At 40.5% G+C, this 25492-nt stretch overlaps 1 protein-coding gene across 1 annotated transcript in view; it reads right to left on the bottom strand.

Moving 5' to 3' along the window:
- ALK (ALK receptor tyrosine kinase) overlaps nt 1-25492 on the bottom strand; it is a 754225-nt gene that overhangs the window by 237714 nt on the left and 491019 nt on the right. The gene's annotated exons all lie outside the window — the stretch shown is intronic.

Genomic DNA, 25492 nt, shown 5'->3' with positions numbered 1-25492 from the left:
CCAGTGTCTATTATTCCACTCTGTGTATCTGTGTGTACCCCCTGTTTAGCTCTCACATATAAGTGAGAACATGTGGTATGTGATTTTCTGTTTCTGAGTTATTTCACTTAGGATAATGGCCTCCAGTTCCATCCATCTTGCCACAAAAGACATGATTTCATTTTTCTTATGGCTAAATAGTAGATATTTTATAGTCTTTCTTTTTAAATTATGCTACTAAGAGGTGAGTTTCTTTGCATTGGGTTGTACAGGAAAATAGAGACTAAAGGCTAAAAAAAAGTACATCCAGAATTAATACATTAATTTGTTGATCACTCATTCACTCATATATTCATTCATCATTGAAAAATTATTTTTAAAGTGTGCATAATATGCAAAGCAGTGGCCTTTACAGGTGAGAGGGTATGGTAGAAATATAAAAAATACATAATCTGTGCTCTCAATAACCCTATATTCTTGTGCAGAAGACAAGATATTTTATTTTATTTTTTATTTTACTTTATTTTATTTTGAGACAGGGTCTCACTCTGTCGCCCAGGCTGGAGTGCAGTAGTGCAATCTCAGCTCATTGCAACCTCCACCTCCCGGGTTCAAGTAATTCTCCTGACTCAGCCTCCTGAGTAGCTGGGATTACAGGTGCCCGCCACCATGCCCAGCTAATTTTTGTATTTTTAGTAGAGACGGGGTTTCACCACGTTGGCCAGTCTAGTCTCAAACTCCTGACTTCAAGTGACCACCCACCTTGGCCTCCCAAAGTGCTGGGATTACAGGCGTGAGCCACCACGCCTGGCCAAGATGTTTATTTTCCCATGTGCTTATAATACAAGGAGTTCCCAAATGAGAATTATCAATAAAGCCTTCATGACCTTGCAGCATGACTTGGGACGTGTTAAGCAGAGATGGGAAGTGAGGGCCTTCCGGGTGGACGAACAAGCACATAGAAAGGTTACAGAGTTAGGGAGGCCTGAAGATTGGCTAAAAATGTGGTGTGAACCTGCCTGGCTGGAATGGAGATCGGATATACAGGATTAGTGTGATACAAAGTGCGAATGGTCATTTGTAAGGACCTTAACTGCTCTATGAAGAAGTTTGATTTTCATAAGGGAATGAATGAGAAGCTTATAAGGTTTATCACTGGGAAAGTTATATAAATAAAATAGTCCATAGGAAAAATATTTTGGCATTAGAATATTTAGGGGTGAGAGGACTGTAAAGACTGGAGACACCTGGGGAAGCTACTGCAGGAGTCAAGCTTTGAGAGGAGAAAGTTTGAACCAATATGCATGCTGACAGTTTCTCTAGAAAGGTAGAGACTGGCCGGGTAAGGTGGCTTATGCCTGCAATCCTAGCACTTTGGGAGGCCAAGGTAGGCAAATCACTTGAGCTCAGGAGTTTGAGACCAGCCTGGGCAACATGGCAAAACCCTGTCTCTACTAAAAATACAAAAACTAGTTGGGCATGATGGCCCACCTGTAGTCCCAGCTACTCAGGAGGCTGAGGCAGGAGGATCACTTGAACTAGGGAGGACGAGGCTGCTGTGAGTTGAGATGGTGCCACTGCATTCCAGCTTGGGTGACAAAGTAAGACCCTGTCTCAGAAAAAAAAAAAAAAAAAAAAAGGTGGGGACCACAACTGCAAGCTCCAATGCACCATACAAATCCAACTTTTGATTTTAATGAACAATGAGGTTCAGATCTTCTCCAACTCCTGTAACGTAGGTACTAAAGCTAGTCAGTAGACAGAAGTGAAGCTATCTTAAATAGAACAAACTTTTACAGATATTTGAAGGTTTTAAAGGCTACTTAGAATTGGTCAGAGAAATCCCTGAGCACCCCCAGGCATCAGTTTCATGCTGAGGAGCCTCTTCCAAGTTCATTACCATCTTTATTCAGCAGTTATTCACATTTGAGGAACGCATTCTGGCGGAGGACTGATTTTTCCTTCCAGCCTCCCCCACCCTGAGTTTGTGAAACTGGAGCCTCCTAACATAGCTGGTTCAAAGGAGGGAAAAAGCCTTTCCTGCTTAACATTCTGCAAACAGCATGGGCAAATCTCCGAAGTCAATCATCATGAATGAAGCCATTTAAGAGTGGGGCCCGCGACTCCTCTGTGTGGATGAATAAGCAGGCGGAGTGGATCCTAGGCAGAGGAGACTGCAGGCAACTCTCTTTCTGCTTTGTCACCCTTTATGACCCGCCTTGCGGTTCCAGCGTCCTTCACGGAATGCCTTGCTTTGCAAAAAGAAACAGATAATAACCACAGAGAGGAGAAATGCTAGCTCTGCAGCCTGTTATTTAAAAAGTCTGGAGAAAGAGAATGCTAGCCAGACCTTACTTTTGCTCGACATAGCTTGCCCCCTCTGCTTTGTGATTACATGCTCGGGGAGGTCGCATACTCTCTCTATCACAGCACTTGTCAGGAAAAGCAATGGCCAGGAGCTGCTGGTGGCTCTCGACCTCCCTGACTCCACGCCATCATTACATGTTCATCCCAGGACGGCTGTGGCAAAATAGGATCGTTCGTTCTATACATCCTAGCTTCCAAAGGGGAGACTGGCTCCAATCCGTTCCCTAAGACAATGGACATCCTCTGCTGGTACTGGAAGCTGCAGCCCCTTCAATCCACAAGGCCAACATAGCAGTGAGTGGCAAATCTATCCAGACTGAGTGCAGGCAGGAGGCCGCCTTTGGTGAGCCTTAGTTTAGCTCCAAGTGCCAATGCTTGACTGTGCAGAGAAAGTAATACTGAGTGTTGACTTGAGCGACAGGGGTAGAAAAGAGAGTCTTGGTACTCATTTCAGCTTCATTATTGAGTCACCAGCACAATGTGTACTCATTCATTCCACATTTGTTGAACACCTATCATGTGTCAGGAAGCATGCCGACAGCTGAGAACATTGAGAAGAATGAGACTCCTGAGGGACGCGCTAGTAGAGGAGGCATTTGGAAAGCCATTTGATCTCTCTGAGCCTGTTTCCTTTAAAAGCACAGGCATGGACAATATTTCTAAGGCCTCTTTCCACTCTAACAGTCTGCAATTGCAATTCTATGATTGACCTCTGACTCTCTACTCCCACCAGATAAACACCAGATTAGAGATGTGACTCCCAGCTCACTGTGTCATGTTCAGCCTGACTGCGTCCTATATCTCAGAGAGACCAGAGCGTCTGCTTCAGGCATGAGATTCCTAAGTGCCAGCCATTGGTTAGGCATCCTGTGTACCTCTGCCCAGATCACAGTCACCGTGGGGATAAAGAAGAACCCTTGAATTTAACTCTTTCTCCAGAGCCCCATTCTGCAAATCAGAAACTCGACAGAATACCCCACTGTAATGTCTTGAGGAAGAACTTTTGTTTGCTAGAAATTCTAGAAAAGCAATTCATTTCACAGCTAACCTCTCTTTTTCTTAACCTCCAGGAGTGCTTGGAAGTAGCAGTTAGGTTGTTTCCATTCTGGAATTTACCCAGACAACTCCATTTTGATAACGCCTCTCCAGTGAGGCTCCCTGGGCTTTTTCCATGAGGACAGGCAAAGGAATCAGAGTCTGAAGACCAAAGCCAGGTAGTGTTTTTGGAGCTTGTAGGTAAGGTAGGTGTGACTCCACCTTTCTAAGTCAGAATTACAGAATTAAAAGGCTTCAAAGAATGTTAGTGATATCAAAGTCATTTTCACAAGAACCTAATAGTTCCCAGCAAACTCAAGTGAGTTCCAGGAGGGTTTCTTGGGTCTCCTGACTTTCTCACTAATAGAAAACACAGTCTCCTTGGCCAGAGAAAGAGCCTTATGAATGACTGACTACATGAGCCCAATTGGTGGCGTTCTACTCACTCAGAAGAAACCTCATCCCTGATCCTATGGGGAAGCCTCTCTAGTCCAGGCTTCTTTTATTAGGTTGGTGCAAAAGTAATGGCAGTTTTGCCATTACTTTTGCACCAACCTAATACAAACAATGAGGACTCCCTTGGCCTTAGTAAGTTGGGTGCTTCCTGAGGTGCTAGTCTGACTCTCTATTTTCTATCTTCTCTAACACTTCCTGAAGAAATGCTTAATGAAAGCAAATGCAGCTCAATAATTTTTGTTTAGTTGTTTTTTTTTTATTTTTGAGACTAGTTAGGCACCTTTACAACAAGCTTATCATATGGAAATAAGAAATGCCAGTGAGAACTCTTGCCAGCTGCTATTTCTTCTTGAGAGTCCTCACCTAAAGAAAGGAAGCATTTGGCATGGCCTAGGGTTATTGTTCCTTAAGGGGTCTAGGTTTTACTCTTCCTACAGATATTAGAAATCCTTCATCTTAAAAGCTTTTTCAGGAACTGCTTGAGGAACAGTGCCTGAGTCTATGGAAACTTCAAACCTCAATCCTAATAACACTTGATATGTTTTTTTTTTCCAGCATCAATTCTCTGTTCAGCCTAAGAGATCTTACCTTGAAATGTCATCAACAATACCAGGGGAGATGAGCATGGGTGAGGACTGCTCTCCATAGTTTTAAGAAAGAGAAATAGAGGGCATATTCATGCCAGAAGAAGGAGAAAGAATTATTTTTTTTCTCTCTTAGCAGAAAGAAAGAAAAGTGGCAGTCAATCATAAAACACCTCTTATGTGCCTCAACTATAATGGAACTAGGTTCTTTCATATCTTCCATATGTCATTTCATTTAATTCTAAAAGAAAAAGGAGGAAGAGGAGGAGAAAGAAGGAGGAGGAAGAGGAACCTGAGACTTGAAAGAAACTGGAATTTGCCTGTGAGCCCTTTGACTGGTAAGAGATAAAACCAGAATTTGTACCAAGATTGAAACCCCAAAGCCCTTGCTCTTTCCACCACATTGCATTGACCTAGCCAACAATGTGGGTCCTTCAGTGACTAATCCCATTGCAGCAGACAGTGTCCAGTGGGGAGCTGGTTAGCCGAGTGAAGGCTTGGATCATGCCACAGGTGGCCTCAGCTTGAATCTCTAATCAAGGCGGCAACTTGCTATTGGTAACAGGATGTGTCTTTAGAAGTACCTCTTCAATTTTCTCCGCTTCTTCATGATCAAGCTGGTGTTTACTGGGCAAATAATCTGAGCAATAAAACTGCCATAAACTGCAGCAGCACAAGCTAATAGAAAAATGCACATTGCAGAGGAAAAAGGCACAGACAAGAATAATGATACCCCTTTTCTCATACTTAAGAAAAATTAAGAAGGGGTGAGTGACCCCTTAGGACACTGAGGGACCCTCCTAGGGAGGAGGTTTTGGCTGCATTTACCTTATATACATGGGCGTATAAACACATTCTCATATGTTTGCACTAAGAATGACAAGCGAACAAAGGGAACACAGAAAGGAGGAGGCTATGTTCTCCTTATAAAATATTAAAACAATACGGATAAGCCTAGCATTTTCTTTGACCAGTAGACTCCCTCCTTCCCCTTCCCCTTCCCCCTTCTATCCCTAGAGGTAGCCATCGTATAAAGTTTGAAATATATCTTTTCAGGCCTTTTTCTTATGTATCACACATAAATATGTATTCACAGAAATGTTCACAAGGAGAATAAATTCACATGTTACATGGGTAATGAAAATGTAATTCTAAACAAGAAAGAGAAAGAGAGAAAGGTAAAGTGGAACTTAAAAGATAAAGCTTAGTTTTGGAAGGAAGTTATTGATTCCAAATTTTTGGAGTGTCCAATAGATCAATGTATTTGTCAAAAACAGACTCAGGTACAATCATGCTATGAATGGCTTATCTAACCTGATTTTCTTAACAATACTACATCAAAAATGACCAATCTAAAAATAGCCAAGCTGACAAATTATGCAGAAATCAAGTAGCACAAAAGAATACTACTATAATGTGGCACTAAAATAAACTCAAAGGGAAGACTTTTTGCAAATTCCAGAGACCTTAGCACTACATTTTCTGAATATCGTGGCTACATAATAGCCATTGATTTAATTTAATGAATTTAGGATTAAGGTTGTTCTTGTATATTATGATTACCATTAAGGCAAAGGAACTAATTAGCAAAGTCAAGAAGGTTGCCATGAAGGTACATCAATCAGCCTGAAAGCAAAATGCAAAAGGGGTGAGAATAGCAGTGTGCTTATATTCTTAAGCTTCTGGTCTCTAAGAGCTTAATTATTTGTACATTGAATTACAATTCATTCATTCAGCCAGAACCTGTATCCCAAGCACTATCCTAGGTGCTAGAGACACAACGGCAGCATGATGGAGTGGGAAGACCATGGACTTGAGAGAAAGACATTTGGTTTGTATTCTTGGAACCAATATTTACTAATGGTAACATTTTAGGCAAATCACTTAACCTCATAAACCATGGTTTTCTCACCAGTGGAATGGTGATAATAATTAACTTTCTATTGAGGATACCATAAATAAAATTCACAGACCTCCAGGCATAGATTAAATGCAGGCAGAAATTATTATTTGAATACTGACCCTATTCTAAAGGCATTCACTGTCTGGTATGGGAGACAGAAAAATAAAGAATTGCAAAGGGATTCTACTTTTGAATGGTAGAATGAGTAGCCCTGCATATCTGCTCTCCTGTGAAACAAGCATAACTGGTAAAAATTATTTTTTAGAAACACAATCACTTAAAGTCTTTGGAAATTGTCCTAAGGTAATATAGCAAATGAAAAAAAAATAAGAAAAGCTACTAAAACTCATTAAGAACAGTGAGAATTTGTAACATTGGGACCATGACCTGCTCTCTCTTTTCCCCTCCTGGCTCAACATAATGGAAATTCCATTCCAGGAAGGTTTAGTCAAGAAAGGCTTTCTCCCTGGCCCCCAATTCCCTATCTAGTGTCTGGTACCTCCTGGGACCCAGGAGGGACAGGCTATGAGCATTTCTAATTTTCCCCAGCTACACATGGCAGAGGCTAAATTCCAGGTAAGAAGGACCAAGAAGTTGGGGATCCCTTACTCTACCCAGTTCACCCCCATAGAATGGAGTCTCTACCTCAGGCATGTCATGCTGATAATGCTGGAGCTCCAGCTGCCCTCACCACAGCTCATGTGTAGGATGGATGTTCTAAGCTGGAAGAGACATGTTGAGAAGAAGAGAGGCTACTTACCCTGCTCAGCACCCTGACCATAATGTAGGGTGTCACTGTAAGAAAAGTGGGCCACAATCTCTTGCTCCCTGCCTCAGACCTGTGGCTCAGAGATTTTGCCCAGGGAGAGAAGAAGGCCATAAGAATAGAGATCTTCAAAGTTCTCCCCAAAGCAACAGAATTTATTTATATCAGAGTGTGAGGGAGTTCAAGCCTAAGAATGCTCTTACAAACAATTGTGATTTTGGAGGCAAACAACTGAGACGAGACTGGCAGTTTCATGACTATCTACAACAAGCTAAACAGTTGGTTAGCTATTTCTCCAGAGAGAACCATGGAAATAGATAGCTAAGAAGAACCTGCTGGAGTGAGAAAAAAACCTTCAAAGAGTGGCCTCAAATATTATGTCTGTAAAGGGAACTCACATTTAATTGGATCAGACTGTGGAGCAACATTTACCCCAGAGCTTTGCCAAAAACAATAGAATAATCAGCCAACAATTAGGGAGTGCCAACAGCTGGGTGTAATGCCAACAGAAGCAGTCGGTTTAACAGAGATCAGGGAAATAAACAGTCAAAGAGAACCTTGTTAAAAGCAGTGTCATCCTAGGATGATCACACACACCATGCCCTCTGGAGAATGACATGAAAGGCTTCCCACTGCAGGGAAATAGACTACACTAAAGCCAAATAAGGCCACATTTATAGGTAGGAAGGGTCAGGAATTCAACATGTCTTTTTGGGAGACACAATTCAATCCATACATCCACACACAGACTCATGGTAAAAAGGCTGAAAGACAAAGAGAAAATCTTGAAAGCAGCGAGAGAAAAATGACTTATCACTTACAAAGCAACCTCAAAAAGATTAACAGCTGTCTTCTCATCAGAAACAATGGAGGCCAGAAGGCAGTGGGGTGGCATGTTCAAAGTGCTGAAAGAAAAATCTCTGTCAATATAAAAAATTCCCAGATCAGCAAAAACTGAGATTTGTTACTAATAGGACACACTCAAGGAATTTCTTCAGACTGAAAGTAACACCGGACAATAATTAGACACCCCCTACTCAGACACATACCAAAGAACATCAAGAAAGGTAGTTATGTAATTATAAAAGACATTTTTAACACGTAATTCTTGTCCTTCTTTCTCTTAATGGATTTAAAAAGCAGTTACAGGCTGGGTGCTGTGGCTCGTGCCTGTAATCCCGGCACTTTGGGAAGCCGAGGTGGGTAGATCACAAGGTCAAGAGATGGAGACCATCCTGGCCAACATGGTAAAACCCCATCTCTACTAAAAATACAAAAATTAGCTGAGCATAGTGGTGTGCGCCTGTAGGCCCAGCTACTCAAAAGGCTGAGGCAGGAGAATTGCTTAAACCTGGGAGGCACAGGTTGCCGTGAGCTGAGCTCACGCCACTGTACTCCAGCCTGGCAAAAGAGCAAGACTCCGTCTCAAAAAAAAAAAAAAAAAAAAAGCAGTTACATTAAAAATAGGTATGTAATTGTATTGTTGGGCCTAAAATAATTAGAAATGTATTATATAATATATTTGATAATAACAGCACAAAGGATTGGGGGGAGGTTGCAGGCAGCAGAGGCATACTTGAGTAAGGACAGGACACCAGACAGTAATTTTAAGATACAAAAACAATTAAGAGAAATGGTAAATATGAAGGTTAGTATCACTAACACTATAAATATATACTTGCTCTCCTTTTTTCCTGCAAGCTTATTTAAAGGACATAAAATTATATAAAGTAGCAATTATAACAATGTATTTGTTGTAAAGTTTATAAAATGTAAAGTAATATGTATGAGAATAATAACATTAAAAAGTGAAGGGGAAGAGAGTTATATGAGAGTAATGTTTCTGCATCTCACTGGAATTAAGTTAATATAAATCTAAAATCAATTCTAACAAGTTAAGATGTATATGGTAAGCCCTAGAGCAACTACTAAGAAAATAACTCAATATAATGTAGAGAAAAAAATCATTAAACAGATTAAAATGTTACTCTAGAAGATATTCACTTAATAAAAAAGAAAACAGTACGAGATAAAAAGAAGAACAAAAGACATGAGACACAGAAAAAATGAGATAAAATGGCAGAGAAAATCCATGCATGTAAATAATAACATTAAATGCAAATGGACTAAACAATAAACCAAAAGGTAGAGATCATCAGAATGGGGGAAATAAAAAACCCAAAATCTGTCTATATGCTTTCTACAGGAGGTATGAATACAGAATCTTCTTAAATGCACATGAAACTTTCTCTGGGATAGACCACATGCTAGGTCACAAAACAAGGCTCAATATATTTAAAAGAATTCAAATCATACAAATTATTTTCTTTGACCATAACAGAATAAAATTAGAAATCAATGCAGAAAGGTATTTGGGAAATTCACAAATAAGTGAAAATTAAACAACACACTTCTAAATAACCAATGGGTCAAAGGAGAAATCATAAGAAAACTTAGAGCATACTTTGAGATAAATGAAAATAAAGATGCAACATACCAAAACATATGGTAAGCAGCTAAAACAGTGCTTACCGGGAACTTTATAGCTGTAAATGTCTATGTTAAAACAGAAGATAAGTTGTCAAGTGAAAAACCTCACCACCCACCTTAAGATACCAGAAAAAGAAGAGCAAACTAAAACATGTGGAGACGGCAAATAACAAAGAGCAGAAATTAGTAAAACAGAGAATACAAAAAATAAAGAAAATCAATAAATCTTAAATTTGTTCTTTGCAAAAATCAACAAAACTCATAAACCTTCACCTAGGTTGACTAAGAATAAAAGGGAAAAGACTTGAATCATTAATGTCAGAAATGGAAGAGGGGACATTACTATCAAACTTACAAAAATAAAAAGGATTATAAAGAAATACTGTTTTAAAAAAGCTATGTGCCAAGAAATTAGATGACTTACATGAAATAGATAAATTCCTAGATAGACACAAACTACTGAAACTGACTTAAGAAGAAATAGAAAATCTGAATCAATATATAACAAGTAAAAAGATTAAATTAGTAATTAAAGAAATTACCTACAAAGAAAATCCTAGGCCCAGATGTCTTCACTGCTGAATTATGTCATTTAAAAAAATAATACCAATCATTACAAACGCTTTCAAATAATAGAAGAAGAGGAAACACTTCCCAACTCATTCTATGATGTCAATATTATTCTGATACCAGAACCAGATAAAGTTATTACAGGAAAAGAAATCTACAGACCAATATGTCTCTTATGGATATAAACACACATATCCTCAACAAAATACTAGCAAACTCAATCCAGCAATGTATAAAAAGACTTGTACTTCATGACCAATTAGGCTTTATTACAAGATTAACTTAATATGCAAAAATCAATTGATATAATAAACCATATCAGTAGAGTAGAAAACAAAACCACAGCATCATCTCAACAGATACAGAAAGAAGATTCAACAAAATCGAACACCCTATCATGACAGAACAGTCAACAAACAATAGTAAGAAATGTTCCTAAGCTAATAAAGGGCATCTAAAAATATCCCACAGCTAACTTTGTACTTTAATTATTAAAGACTGAATGCTTTCCTTTAAGATCAGGAATAAGACAAGAATATCAGCTCATGCCACTTCTATTGAACATTATACTGGAGATTCTAGCCAGGGAAATTAGGCAAAAAATAAATAAATAAAAAGCAACCAGATTGAAAAGAAAGAAGGATAACTATTTATTTGCAAATGACATAATCTTGTGTTTAGAAAATTCTAAGAAATCACTAAAAAATATTAGAACTAATAAGTTCAGCAAGGTTGCAGAAATACAAAAATCAATTGTATTTCTATAAAATGGCAATGTACAATTCAAAAATGATATTACAAATTCTTTTTAGAACAGTAGCATACAGAATAAAATCGAAATAAATTTTACAAAAGAAGTACAAAACTTACACTCTGAAAAACTACAAAACCTTGTTGAAAGAAATCAAATAAGATTTAAACAAATGAAAAAGCATCCCAGGTTCATGGAGCAGAAGACTTAATTTTGTTAGGATGAAGATAATCCCTAAATTGATCAATAGATTAAATATAATCCCTATCAGAATCCCAGGTAACTTTTTGGTAGAAATTGACAAGCTGATGCTAAAATTTATATAAAATTTTCAAGGGACCCCAAATAGTCAAAATAGTTTTTAATAAGAAGAACCAAGTATGAGATTTTCTGATTTCAAAACTTACTGCAGTGTAATTGCATCCACAACAATGTGATACTGGCATAATGATCGACACACAGATCCATGAAATAGAACTGAAATAAACCCTCAGATTTGCGGTTGAGTTTTGAGAGGGTACCAAGACAATTCGATGGGGGAAAGAATAGTCTTTAAAAAAATGTTTCTGGGAAATTGGATATCCAATGCAAAATGAAGTTGAACCCCTACCTCATACAATATATAAAACTTAAAGTAGTCAAGGACTTCAATATAAAAGCTAAAACTTTAAAATGCTTAGAAGGAAACATAGTAGTAAATCTTTATGACCTCAAATTTGGCAATGGATTCTTAGATATAACACAAAAAAGCATAAGCAGCAACAAACAAATACAAAAATTGGAATTTATCAAAATTTTAAAGCTTGTTGCTTCAAAGCATACCATCAGGAAACTGAAAAGATAATTCACAGATGGGGAGAAAATATTTGCAAGTCATGTATCTGATAAGACTTGTATCTAGAATATATAAAGAATTCTTATAACTCAATAATAAAAAGACAACCAATTAAAAATGTACAAAGGATGTTGTAAACCAATGGTAGGGAAACTTTTTCTGTAAAAGGTCACATAGTAAATGTTTTAGGCTTGAGGGCCATACAGTCTTTAATACAACTACTCAGCTTTGCCATGGTAGCATTAAAACAACCATAGAAAATATGTAACAGATAAGCATGGCTGTGTTCCAATACAATTTTATTTACAAAACCAGGTGGCTGGCCTGAGAGTCAGTTTGCCCACTCATGCCCTAGAGCAACTCTTAAAAAATAGAACAATGAGATATAGCTAATAAGTCAATTCTGGAAATAAAATGGAATCTATGGGCATACCCAGACTGTGATAGGCGCTTATTGCCTGGTATAAAGATAGCAGTTAATGAATACTGTTTAACGAATGAACAAAGAAATGAATGGGGGCAGGCAGAGGCCACATACTGTGTATGCTTTCCCATGTACTCACTTTGATTTGAACAAGTCTCCTGACACCCTGTTTTTGGACACCTTGATCGGGAACTTCAGAAGGAAAACAGCCCAGCCAGAGCAGTCCTGGTATAGTATGTCAGCATTCCACATTGACTGCAGCTGGGCTGAAATGCAAGGAGAGGACAAGGAGGCTGCACTGGAAGGCAAGGCGAGGCTTTTTTTTTTTTTTCTTCTGTATCTCAGGGATAACAGTAAGAGTTCTTAGAAACATAATCACTTCCACAAAAGACAGACATGGAGATGCCAGACACAAGAGAATCACTATAAGCTGAGAGCCAGAATGGACAACAGAAAGCTAGCTGAAAGTAAAGGAAAATTGATTTCAGTGATTCAATCAAATGATTTCTGATATAAGACACAAAGGGACCTAGGAGGTTGGATAATCTAACCAAATGATAAATATGGGAAGGTAACATGCTCTCAGGTTGTATCTCCCAAGAGTCATTAATGTTAATGTGTATTTAAGGCTGTGTCTACAAGACAGAGGACCACGGTGTGTAAGACAAAACATTCAGGCTAATGGGTTAAGGAGGAGATGGGAATCAATCCTCTTGACGCCTGTAGCCAACTGATTCTGAATTTTAGCTAAAATTAAGTCCCAAATAAAAATCACTGAAGTGATTTATTTTTTTCCATTTATAATGACTTATTCTAGGCACATGGAGACTGACAAATCAATTTGGTTAAACCATTCTTTTTGCCCAGGCTTCTGTGCAAACTGCCTGCTTGTCCCTTGACTCAGCAGAGGTCAGGATATGAAATATGTATACCATTGCCACTGCAAGCAAGAACAGCAACAGGGACCGTGTAGGTCAGATGTGTATGATAACTAGGTCATGGCGATGGTGCTGGCAGATATGGGGTTCCCCAAAGCTCCTGCAGTCATTGTGATAGAAGCTCAGTCAATCTGTGAACTGGGAAAGATTCTCCCAAAAGGTTCCACAAAACAAATAGGATTGAGGGCCTACTAGGTACTGGGCACTTTGGGGACCCAGATATGAGTCAGATGTGTACTCCATCTTTAGGAGCTCCCAGGCCAGTAGAGAAAATAATATCCTCTCCCCTCCCCTCCCCTCCCCTCCCATCCCATGCCATGCCATGCCATGCCATGCCATCCCATCCCATCCCATCACATCCCATCCCATCCCATCCCAGTATTTCAGCTGACCCTTGAAGAATAGGGCTTGAGGGAGTGTATCCTAGCACAGAAGAAACTTTGAGGAGAATGCCCCTGCCCTGCTACCACCTCAACCCCTGAAGCCTAGGTTACAGGTAGGCCTCTCTCTGATATCTATTTCTTAGATATCAGAAAAGATTATACTTTGGATGTTTTGTCCCCTCCAAATGTCATGTTCAAATGTGGCCTCCAATGTTGGAGGTGGTCGTAGGGGAAGGTGTTTGGGTCATGAGGGTGGATCCCTCATGAATGGTTTTGTGCTGCCCTTGTGATAACAAGTGAGTTCTCACTTTATTAGTTCACATGAGATCTGGTTGTTTAAAAGAGCCTGGCACCATCCTCCCATTGCTCTCTCCCTTGCCATGTGATACACTGGCTCCCCCACCCCTTCTGATATGACTGTAAGCTTCCTGAGGCCTCATCAGAAGCTGAACAGATGCTGGTTCCATGTTCATACAGCCTGCATACCCTTGAGCCAAATGAAGCCCTTTTCTTTATAAATTATCCAGTCTTACGTATTCCTTTATAGCAATGCAAATGGACAATCAACCTCAGATTTGTATAACAAGGTCATTTATTTAATGATTAAACTTGGTCAGTCTCCACATTGTCCCTGACTCATGCTATGGCACTAATTGTGGTACAAACTGGCCATGTTCCTGTAATTCCATTTTCTCCCCTTGACAACTTGACTCTAAGCAATGGATAACCCAGGGTAGCCTTTTCTTTCTTTCTTTCTCTCTCTTTCTTTCTTTCTTTCTTTCTTTCTTTCTTTCTTTCTTTCTTTCTTTCTTTTTTTTAACCAACGGATCCATTGTACATCAGTTGATCTGGAGTGATTCATCCAAACATGTGCTTCATCCCTTGTCTTCACTGCTCAGTGAAATGGAAGTGAGTAAGCACTAGGTAATACATTCAGAAACCTTAGTTCTAGCTCCAGCTCTCATGCTTACTAGCTATGAACCATTGATCATCTCCTTGCTCTGGGTTTCCTTATCTGTATCAGCAGGAAATAGGTAGTCAGTAAGATCCTTCCCAGCTGTACCATCTATGATTTCACACAATTAACAAAAAAGTCCTCTTTGTAGGACCCTTAGAGATAATCCATTTATTTCCAAAGTGACCAGGCAATGTTTAACAACTATTAGAGGCTGTTATGACACTATTGAACCCATAGTAGGGACTTCAGGATGCCCCCTGTGAATACTCTTTGATTAGCCAAGTGATTGTTTCTCAGACCCTTTTAGTCTGCAGTAGTGCTTCTCAAACTTTAGCGTGTATAGGAGTGAACAGGAGAATTTTGTTAAAACACAGATTCTGATTCAGTCAGTGTAGGATGGGGCTGGAGAGTCTGTATTTCCAACAAGCTCCCAGACAAGACGAATGTTGACCACACTTTAAGTGGCAAGTTTCTAGAGGGTTTTGAGGAGGAAACATGAGGCCAGTATTAGGAGGCTTGATACTATATCTGAGAGAATACCAAATTGTTCCCCCCAAGTGCTTAACTTGAGGCCTTGCTCAAGTGCCTCATAAGTGTTTGCTCACTGATTGATAAACTTTGCTCTTTTGCTAAAGGCTAGAAGAAAATGTATCTCTTTCCTTTTTAACCACTAAGGGCAATATAGCCCAAATAGCATGCCCTACTTGACTTTGCCATTGCAGCATGAAAATGACTGTAGAAAATATGTAATAAGTAAGCATGGCTGTGTTCCAATAAAATTTTATTTACAAAACCAGGTGGCTGACCTGGGAGCCATAGTTTGTCAACTTAAAAAAATACATAAAATGATGAGATACAGCTAATAAGTCAATTCTGGAAGGAAAATGGAATCTATGGGTACACCCAGACTATAATAGGTACTTATTTCCTGGCATAAAAAGGCAATTAAAGGATACTGTTTAATGCATGAACAAATAAATGAACAAAAGAAATATCACATCCATCCTGTCTGCAATTAAGTCTTTCTGGATCTCTTAGGCCCAGCTTAATGGAATATCTACAAGATATTTTAAAACTCAGAGCTATTTTGCACCCAAACTCCCAAGAGTTGGAATCAGTCAATGTGCTTTGTAAAGTACTGAAAAGGCAAAGCATGGTGAAGGGGATGCTTGCTTGTGCCTGGAGTTTTATACAGGATGCTTTCCTTATTACTTCACCACTTGTGCCTATACAATAATACTTACGGTGTTATCCCTGGTTGGAAAGGGAATGCATAAATTTTTTAACTGAATATTTTAAGAAACTAACTCTGAATCTCAATCTTATATATCTATATGATACACTCTAAGTAGGCACATTGTCCTTTGGATGGAAGAGCATAATGACCTAATACAAATGAGACAGGGGCTAGGGTACTATGTTGAGGATAGCTCATTCCTTTTCTAAAACACGAGAAAGTAGAATTAGTCCCGGGACCCACTTCCACGCCTGCTTTGTCTCCTGGGAATATCAAATTCATATTGATTGTTCTCTGATGCATAATTTGCATGGCTAAAATGGAAACACGTTCATCAATTTAAGCCCTGGCTTGCCATAATGTGTTCCTTTTTGAATATCATGTACATTACTTGGAAGCAACACTAGTTGCATCATAAATATTTCAGCTGCCAATGTCTGGGACTTGTTTCTTTGACCTGGCTGTAAGTCAGTCAATAAGTAATAACAACAGTTTGGTCTTTAGAGTTTGAGGAATGCTGACAATCTATATGATTAAAATTCATAAGGTAAGTTTTTATCAAAATAACACTTCATCCACAAAGGAAAGGCATTGATCAGCCCCCAACATGTATAATAACCACTTTCAATGGAGGCTCACTTTCCAATTCTAATGGACATTGCTGAGCTCAGGGTTGAATGATGAGGCAATTGTGCCTTTTTCCATTAGGTCCGTGGGGAATCCATTTGCAAGGGAACAGTCAATTTTGGATCACAGACCATTAGAACTGGAAGGAATAATAGAAATCTTCTAGTTCAAAGCTGTTATTTCATAGATAAGCAAACTGAAATTCAGAGAATTGAACTGATTTGCCCAAGGTTGCACAATGATTTAAAGCACTCAGATCTCCTGGTTGTTAGGTCAGGTCAGTTCATGAATGCAGCTGACTCATATCAAGCAAAGTCCTAGGGACCTCTTAGTTTAGCAGTCCATTACCCTTCCGACCAGTATATTTTTGGGTCTTTACCCAAAACACAGTGGAAATGAGCTAACCAAACGAAGGAAGCAAAGAGTCTCTACTACTTGTCATTCATTCATTAAACAAAATAGACAGTGAGCCTACTATGTGGCAGTTATTTAACTAATTAAATTCCCTAGGAACCATGAACCCTCCTACTAGAACTTCAAAACTCATTTCTCAACAGACTCCTAGGAGTCTTCAGCACCATCCAGGTGTTCTCTGCTGAGTCTACCTCAAGAGTAATGCCTATATGCCTTTGTCAGAGGCGGCCCTGCCAGATGCCACCAACAAGAGGATAAAACTGAGCACTTCATAAGATTAAAAAAGTTTGAACATGCAGGTGCAATGCCAGGTGCTTTCATATCCGTGTTCTCATCTAGTTTTGGCAGTAACACAGTCAAATATTACCCCCTCTCCCAATCTGTGTCCTGAAAACATAAAAATACAGAAATCTGGAAAAGTTTTATGAAGTCAATTCAAGGTCACAGTGGTTAAAAAAAAAAAAAAAGAGCTAGAGCTAATATTTGAATACAGGTACATTTAACACTAAAGGCAACACAAGCTTCTCCCTTATGCCAATATGACTGAGGAATTGTGTCAAGAGCAGCCGGCTAGACAGAACTGGGTAACTAACCCTTAAAGAAGTAAAAGTGGAGTCCATTTGGCCACCTTAACTCCCACTTGTTAACTATGTAATTTTCCACCTTTGTCTTAAGGATTTTTATTTTTCTGTATAAGACACGGCTTTCATAATGCTAAGATTTGGTTTCAAGTATAACTTTGGTCCCAAAAAAGATAGAAAGAAGCAAAGAAGGCACCGTAAGCACAGTTGGAGAACTTTTCCTAGAAATGAAAGAAAAAGGCAAGATACATATATTATAAAACCATTGGGAAGACTGGAACTCCTTAGAAATTCCAGTATCAAGCAAAAGGTACTGGAATTTAAGTATCATTCCAGTATCATTTTAAGATTTGGGTCTTTACCCAAAACAAAGTGGAAATGAGCTAACCAATAAAGGAAACAAAGAGTCTCTACTACTTGGTATTCATTTGTTAAACAAAATAGATATTGAGCCTACCGTATGCCATGTATTTAAATACTTAAATTCTCCAGGAACCTTACTGATAAAATCCTTACTGATAAATGTCAGCTGATGTTGTCACACGCTCCTGTCTGAGAAAGGCACTGTGGATTGGCAGAGGGGAGGCAAGAACCCTTGAAAGCGGGAACCCCCTGCTTCCTAATCACTTCCCAGTTCTCTCTGCCTGTTCCCCAGGGGACTGGTTTTATAATGTCATCATCTTTAAGCCAATACCTTAGCATCAAATTATTACCTCCAAACTCTTGTCCTACATCATTTTCATTAGCCCCTTTAAATTAATCTGATTCAACTGAAGCTATTAACAGAGAGACGGCAGGTATCAAGAGTTCATCTTCTACTGGGTATCATGAGGCCTTTGAGAAAAGCCCCTTTCAACAGAGGCCAATTTTTTTGCTATCATATTCATGTACGTTCATCAGCTGATAACTCTCTCTTAGCCCATCAAGTTTGGCTTTTAATGGCCCAACCATACCTGTGACTGCAATTCAATTTCCACTCTGCACTTGTGGTTCCTTGATACCTTGGAATTCTTTAAATCTGCTTGATTAGCCACCTGAGGTAAATGGCTTAGTCATTTTAAGTTTTATGAAACCTCTGTGCACTATGATCACAGACCGGCCAGAGGAGAAAATGGCTCTGGAATCCTTCCCCTCAAACCACTTAGGGAGCACAGACCCCAAGATCTGTATGACATGGGACTCAGTAGGAGTGAGACAGGTAGTGAGGGGTGCCAAAAAATGTCAAATCTACAACCAGTCCCAGGATTTGATTCAAGCGGTGCCCTCTAAGGGAATCAAATGGTGTTGGTGCTTTCTCCGCCAACCATGTGATGTGATGGTGGCCTGTTAGGAAGGGGAAATCACTCGATCCATCTTAGTTCTTCCGGGGCTCTTGGGGAGTCTTGGTGGACATGCGAACACTCTACAGCCTCCTAACTTCATTCCCCCTTTATGTTTCTTCTTCCTTCCTCATTTTTCTCCCTCCCTTCCTTCTTCTCTCTCTTAGATACGCTGAGAACATCTATTTTTGGGTCCCCATGCGGGCCCATGGTTCTCCAGAGAATCTGTTGGTTTAAACATGCATAATGTGAGAAATAAAAGAGCAGCTTCTGACATTCAGAAGCTGGCCTGGCTCACAGGTAGGCCATGTGATTCTCCCGTTGACACAGCATGCAGAATACCAAGTTCAGACAAGGCTACTCTGAGATCTTGATAAAACGAGACAAAGCAAGACCACTTCTAAGTACAGACAAAGATATGATCACTGTGCTACCTCCAAAATACCAAACACCTTCTTCTCTTGACCAAAATGAGCTACTCCTGCTTCTTTACCAAATACAGCTTTATCCTCATTCTAGTCTTTTTTCTCAGTGGAGGTTTATTGAGATACCCAGTTATAGAATTGCTGCCACCTAATGACACCATCCAATTTAGAGCAAAGCCCTGCTTCCCTAAGCCCCACCTCAAATTACCCAACAAAACCCCAATTCTGTAATAGGTTCTTCCTAATGTCCTCTTACTAAGACACTTAACATGTTTATTCTTCATGCTACAATTAGTAATAAACCAAACTTGTTTAACTATAGATTAGCTTTGGTGGTCTCTGGCTGAAGGCCATAGACAAGTGGTAAAAATAACTCAGATTCAAATAGTCATTTACATTTTGAAAAGCTTTTATAGCCATTATTTTATTCAATCTTCATAACACCACCAATGAGGAAGACCTGCAGGTATTATGATATTAATACCCATTTTCCAGATTAGGAAACTGAGGCTCAGTGTGCTTAAATGTAAGTTCAAAGTTCAAACATCTCATAAGTACTAGAAACACAGTTTGATCCAGGTCATCTTGTTCCATATACAGTGTTTTGTCCACATGAGCTGGTCATAGAAGAAAGATATCTCATAGTTATTTGTTATTTAGTGCTGCACTAATTGGAGATTGCAGGTGAGAAGAGAATAAGACTGGTAGTAGGCACCATGACATAGGAAAAACCTGGAATATCTTTCAAAAGCATCAATTTTAATCAAATTATTTTGAGAAAACAAGTTTAATATTTTTTTAAAGCAAGAGATTCAAACATTTTAAAATTCAAACAAAACTGAAAGAAATGTTAAAATAGAAAGCAAAGAAATTTGCAGTAACTTGCTGCAAGTGGTTGAAGGCTACTCTCACAGATCCCGCCTGACCTTCAGAGGGCTGCCTTTAGGAATATGTAGATGGAGCTAAGAAGTTCCACTAGTGTCCCTGCATCCATTTCTGATCAAAGAACATGAAGCAAATACCTTAGACTGACATTCTGGCTTTCTCGTTGGGGTGCTGAGAGCAAACCTGTCCTCAGGGCCATGAGGGTCAATGGAGTAGGTTACAATGTCCCCTAGGGCTCCCATTGATTTGGGGAGGAGAGAACTGTGGTCTTGTTCTATTATAGATGCCAGTTCTTCCCTAGGTTTCCAGGGGCAACCCAGCTTTCTGGAGCTTGACTATCTCCAGACCAGCCCTGCCAGTGGGACTCCAAGCCAGAATCTGACCCCTCTCTGGCCCAGATATTGTTGCTGAGAGAACTGGTGTTGGCTCCAGGTTATTTCAAAACTCAACATTTACCTCGAGGACATTTGCAAGTCCTGAGAGTACACAGGTCCTTAGGAACTTGAAATCTGACCACCTATCAAGCTTAGAAAAGGCACAATCTCCTCTCACATCTGGAATTCATCTGGATTCCAGGGTTTCTAGTACTGAAACAACACGAAGCTGCTTTAAATAGAACAGGTGACAATTGTCAAGGACTGCCTTAGCTGATAGATTATGTATTCCAATATTATTTTAAAATGGAAAGCACATACGTGGGCATAAACTCCTTATGCTTATAGCTCTTACTTGACTATTAAAACCAAACAAAAATAATTCAATAATTACTTAATATGAAATAAATATAAATACATAAAACCATACTGTTTAAATTAACACATCAATTCAATGTGATGGAAGGTGCTATTTGCTGAAACAACATCACTGCTCACAGGACAGACAAATAGAGCATAGATGGCTCCTACTCAGGTTCTTATTATGTCCTCCAAAAAGATGTGTTGAAATCCTAACTCCTGGCACCTGTGAATGTGACCACATATAGGGTCTCTGTGGATGTAATCAAGTTAAGGTGAGATCATTAGGGCGGGCCCTGATCCAACATGACTGGTGTTCTTGTGAAAAAAAAAAAAAAGGATGGAAGAGACGTGCAGAGAGAAGGCCACATGAGGCCAGAGGCAGAAGTGGGAGGGATGTGGCTGCAAGGAATGCCAAAGACTGATGGCCACCACCAAAAGCTAGGAAGTGGTAAGGATTCTACCCAGAGTCTCCAAGAAAGCAGAGCGTGGCTGACACCTTGATTTTGAACGCCTGGCCTCCAGAACTTTGAGTAAATAAGTCATCCATTCTAGCAACCATGGAAAACTAATACACATCTTTGGCCAGGCATGGTGGTTCACACTGTAATCCCAGCACTTTGGGACGCCAAGGTGTGAGGATCATCTGAGGTCAGGAGTTCGAGACCAGCCTGGCCAACATGGTGAAACCCCATCTCTACTAAAAAAAAACAAAAACAGAAAACAAAAATTAGCTGGGTGTGGTGGTGGGTGCCTGTAATCCTAGCTACTCAGGAGGCTGAGGCAGGAGAATCACTTGAAACTGGGAGGCAGAGGTTGCAGTGAGCCAAGATCCTGCCATTGCACTCCAGCCTGGGTGACAGATCAACACTCCATCTCAAAAAAACAAAAAAAAACCCACGAATACACATATTTTCAGATGATTGATACGCCCATGTTACATAGGTTACGTGATGAATCAATTCCTTTTTTTTTTTTTTTTGAGACGGAGTCTCTGTTGCCAAGTGGCTGTATGACTGAAGTGCAGTGGCGCGATCTCCTCTCACTGTAACCTCTGCCTCTCGGGTTCAAGCAATTCTCCTGCCTCAGCCTCCTGAGTAGCTGGGATTACAGGTGTCCACCACCACACCCAGCTAATTTTGGTATTTTTAGTAGAGATGGGGTTTCACCATGTTGGCCAGGCTGGTCTCAAACACCTGACCTCAGGTGATCTGCCTACCTCGGCCTCCCAAAGTGCTGGGATTACAGCTGTAAGCCATAGTGCCTGGCTGATGAATCAATTCTTCTAAGAGTTTTCAGTATGCAACTGCTGCAAACCCTTCTCTCGTCAGGGTCCCCTGCAATCATTTGGCCTTCGAGGGCATGAACACTCGACAAGTCTACCTTGCTTCTATCTTCAAGTCTGATAACTATTAAAGCACCACTTTTTGATGCCAAAGTGATCCAGAACACAAGCCCAAAGGTAGAGGCAAAAATGACTTTCTTTTAGATTATCATCAATATGAGAACATATCATTTAAATTATCATAGAGAACTCACAGATCCTTGTGTACAGACTCTGATTTGAGGGGCAAAAGCATCAGATTTTGTCCATTTCTCGCTCCCTCTTGCCTTTCCTGACTCCTGTGTGACTCCAGGCTCTGGCTGGTCGAGAGTCTCTGGCTTCAATAGCCAACTTGGACTCAGACTTCCCATCACATTCAACTCATTTTGACCCTGCATGTAGGGTCTGGCCATCAGGCTCCAGCATTGCTCACCTGAACACTGTAAGAGGTAGTGTTGGCATGCCCTGCTCAAGGGCAGAACCTACTCTGGATCTGTCTATGTCAACTTCAGAGCCAACAAGAGTACAGCACATCTGCATGGGCTCCTGTGAAGAGCGTAGAGCAGGGGTCTCCTTGTGTACCTCACAAAGGAACTCAAAGGCAGAGTGCCATTAAAACCATTTGACAATCAATCACTTTAGGTGCCTCTGGGGAAATCACAGAGCGGGGATCAGCCTGCTGGGGCTCGGTGTCACTGTAAGGGATGCTATCTCCCTTAGCAGGGCAGGGCCTAGTTGAGGGACATGTAGGAATGGGGCAGGCATGCAGGGGCCATGGAGGCCTGACTGGCAGGTTGGTTGGTGTCTGGGTACCAGGGAAGCTCCTGATCAGTGCTCATCTGTGATCCCTGAGTCTGGGGAAGCTGAAGAGGTGATGGAGCACTTGTAGGGCTTGGAGAAATGGCTATTTTTCAGTTGATCTGGAAATATGTCAATGTTTTAAAAACCAGCATGATTGTAGCTGTGTGTACCACCTTAACATCCACCCTGGGGTAACAACCATAAAAGGGCCAATTACGTGCTTCCAAGAAATGCTGGAAGGTGCTGGACATTTCTTAAGACCTTGATTTGGGCATTAAAGTTGTATTGAGACTAAGGAGCAACAATGTCTTTCAAATATTGACAGGAACAGGACTATTCATCGTTCCTCTGCAGCCCAGGAATGCCCCTCTGCTGCCTTCATCTGGCCCATTGTGAGAAGAGTAAAAAGTTATGATCATAGGAAAGAAAACAACTTTCAGTTATGTTGTCTTGTAGAAGCATAAATCATTTCCAAACAAGCTAAATTAATGCTAATTGAGAAGCAGATGTCAACTCCTTCTCCAGAGCTCACCGGTTTCATCATTAAACTCTTCACAGGAAGCAGGCTCATAGGTGCACCGAAGTGCACCCAAGACCACTAATGACAAACCCATATCCCGCCTACCCTGTGGACTCCTCTGGCAGCCATTCTCTTCCACTCCATTATAATCCTCATGATAACGCCACTTGACCAGTAAAAAGAGCATCTTTTGGGAGAATGCACTGAATCCAAAAACCTTACAGTACTAGGAGCTTTGGGGTGTTAATTACACAAATAGCCCATCAACTCTATTGTTACTTTCCTTCCTCTGATAAATTAAAAAAAAAATGTTGAGACTTCTAAGCATGAATGTGGTTGGGCCAGAAGTTTGCCTATAAATATGGATGGGAATCCTTGCTCCTTCACAATATCCATTACTACAGAGCTCTGGACAGTCGGCTTTGAGGCAGTGTGGGATGGAGGGAAGTGCACTGTCTGAGAGTATTGGTCAGTGAGACTGGGTTGGATTCTAGCTCTGCCACAACGACCTGGTGATCTTCAATATTCTCCCTTGAGTCTTGGGTACTCTTCCTTAGCCTCTCTGAGCCTCTGCTTTTTCACTGGTAAAAATGGGGATATAGTACATGTTTTCCAGGCCTGGTTGGTGTCAGGATGCATAAAATAATGAGAGTAAAACCACACCTAGATCCTAAGCATGTGGGAAGGGTACGCACCTAAAAGTCTGATGCGTAACAGTGAAACTTTGGGCTGGGCACTAGATCTGGGATTTTCGTCCTGATTTCTTTGTTATGAGAACTTGGACAAGCCCATTAAGTTTCTGGGTTTCAATTTTTTAATCTGTAAAAAGATAGTGTTAGACAAATGATTCTCAATGTCCGTTCCAGGTCGAAGATCTCTGATTCTAACTTGAAACCTGGAAGGGACAAAGCATGACTCTACCACTGGCTAAGGTTAATTGCCACATGGTAGCTACAGTACGATGAGGATGCAGGGGGACTGGAAGCATGTCCTGTGTGTCCTGCTCAAAGGATGACTGTGGAACAGAGAATGAAGGCATTAGCTTTGGGTGACACTAGACATTTGAGGGCGTCTTTTCCCATCCCTATGGCATTTTTAACTCTCCTTTCGCTTCTTGCACTTCTCCTCTTTCTCCTTGTTTGCCTCTGTAGTGTGACAGGTTACTTAAGGGTGTACACCTGCTGCCTGAACTCTGAAGGCCAGGCTGTGAGCCAAGGCCATGGTGTCTGCCAGGGAGCAGGTGTCCCTGAGAACGCAAACCTCCCAGAGAGTATCTGAGAACCAACGAGGAAAACAGTCCCACCACATACATATAGTAGGCAAAGAGCCAGAAAATTAGCTTAAAAGCAGCTTGGAGATGGAAGGTGGGCTAGATCTCTAGAGCTGTCCTGCAGCCGCCCAGGAGTGCCCCGTATGTAAGGCCAAATAAACTCATCATCTTGCCACGGAGTATTTCTTTGGTCTCTCGGCTCCCTTCCAGTTTGGGAGAAGGGTTGGTTTGTTAATTTAATTATAATTCTGGGTTTTTCTCCTTACAGCCTCTGCCCTCCTTTGCCTGCTGACTTTGCTTCTTGCTCCCAATTTCTCACCCCTTAGGGTGCAGGCCTCCTGGGAGACTGACTGAGGCCCTCAGGATGGTTGGAAAGGGGCTAGTCTCCTGAAATTAACCCATCACTGGCTCACTCACCCTTTTGCAGGTTGTGGGCATAAACTGAGAGTAACTGGAGCTCAGGGCCCATTTAGTAGTGGTGAAAGCAATTGATGGTGAATCAGGAAGGAAGAGGAGGCAGACATGTAGCCCTATAAATACAGGAAGTCCTTATGCCCCAGGCACTCTGAGAGGCTTGAGCTCACTGATAGTCATGCTAATAATAACTTCAAACGCACCTAGGATGTTTCTTCTGAAGGGCATTCTGCATTCTCCCAGTTGTAATTTTATTTCTTTTCCTATTGCTTCTACCACGTTGCTCGTTATGCCCAATTTGCAAAAGGAGAAACTGAGGCACAGAAAGTCGTATCATGAATTGGCATTGGTTCTACTGGTTTCTCAAGCATTCACATAAAATAAACTACAGTAGAGAGCAACATGATTGCCATTGGCATGTGTATTTAGTCTGCCAGAATAGTCCTACGTGGGGAGGCTAGGACTGAGAGTGAATCGGACTCTCCCCTCCTCTCCTTTATTG

The sequence above is a fragment of the Macaca mulatta genome, chromosome 13 (assembly GCF_049350105.2).
Source record: "Macaca mulatta isolate MMU2019108-1 chromosome 13, T2T-MMU8v2.0, whole genome shotgun sequence".
Lineage (NCBI taxonomy): Eukaryota > Metazoa > Chordata > Mammalia > Primates > Cercopithecidae > Macaca > Macaca mulatta.
Note: the sequence above shows the minus strand (reverse complement) of the source record. Positions and strands in the feature narration are given on the sequence as shown.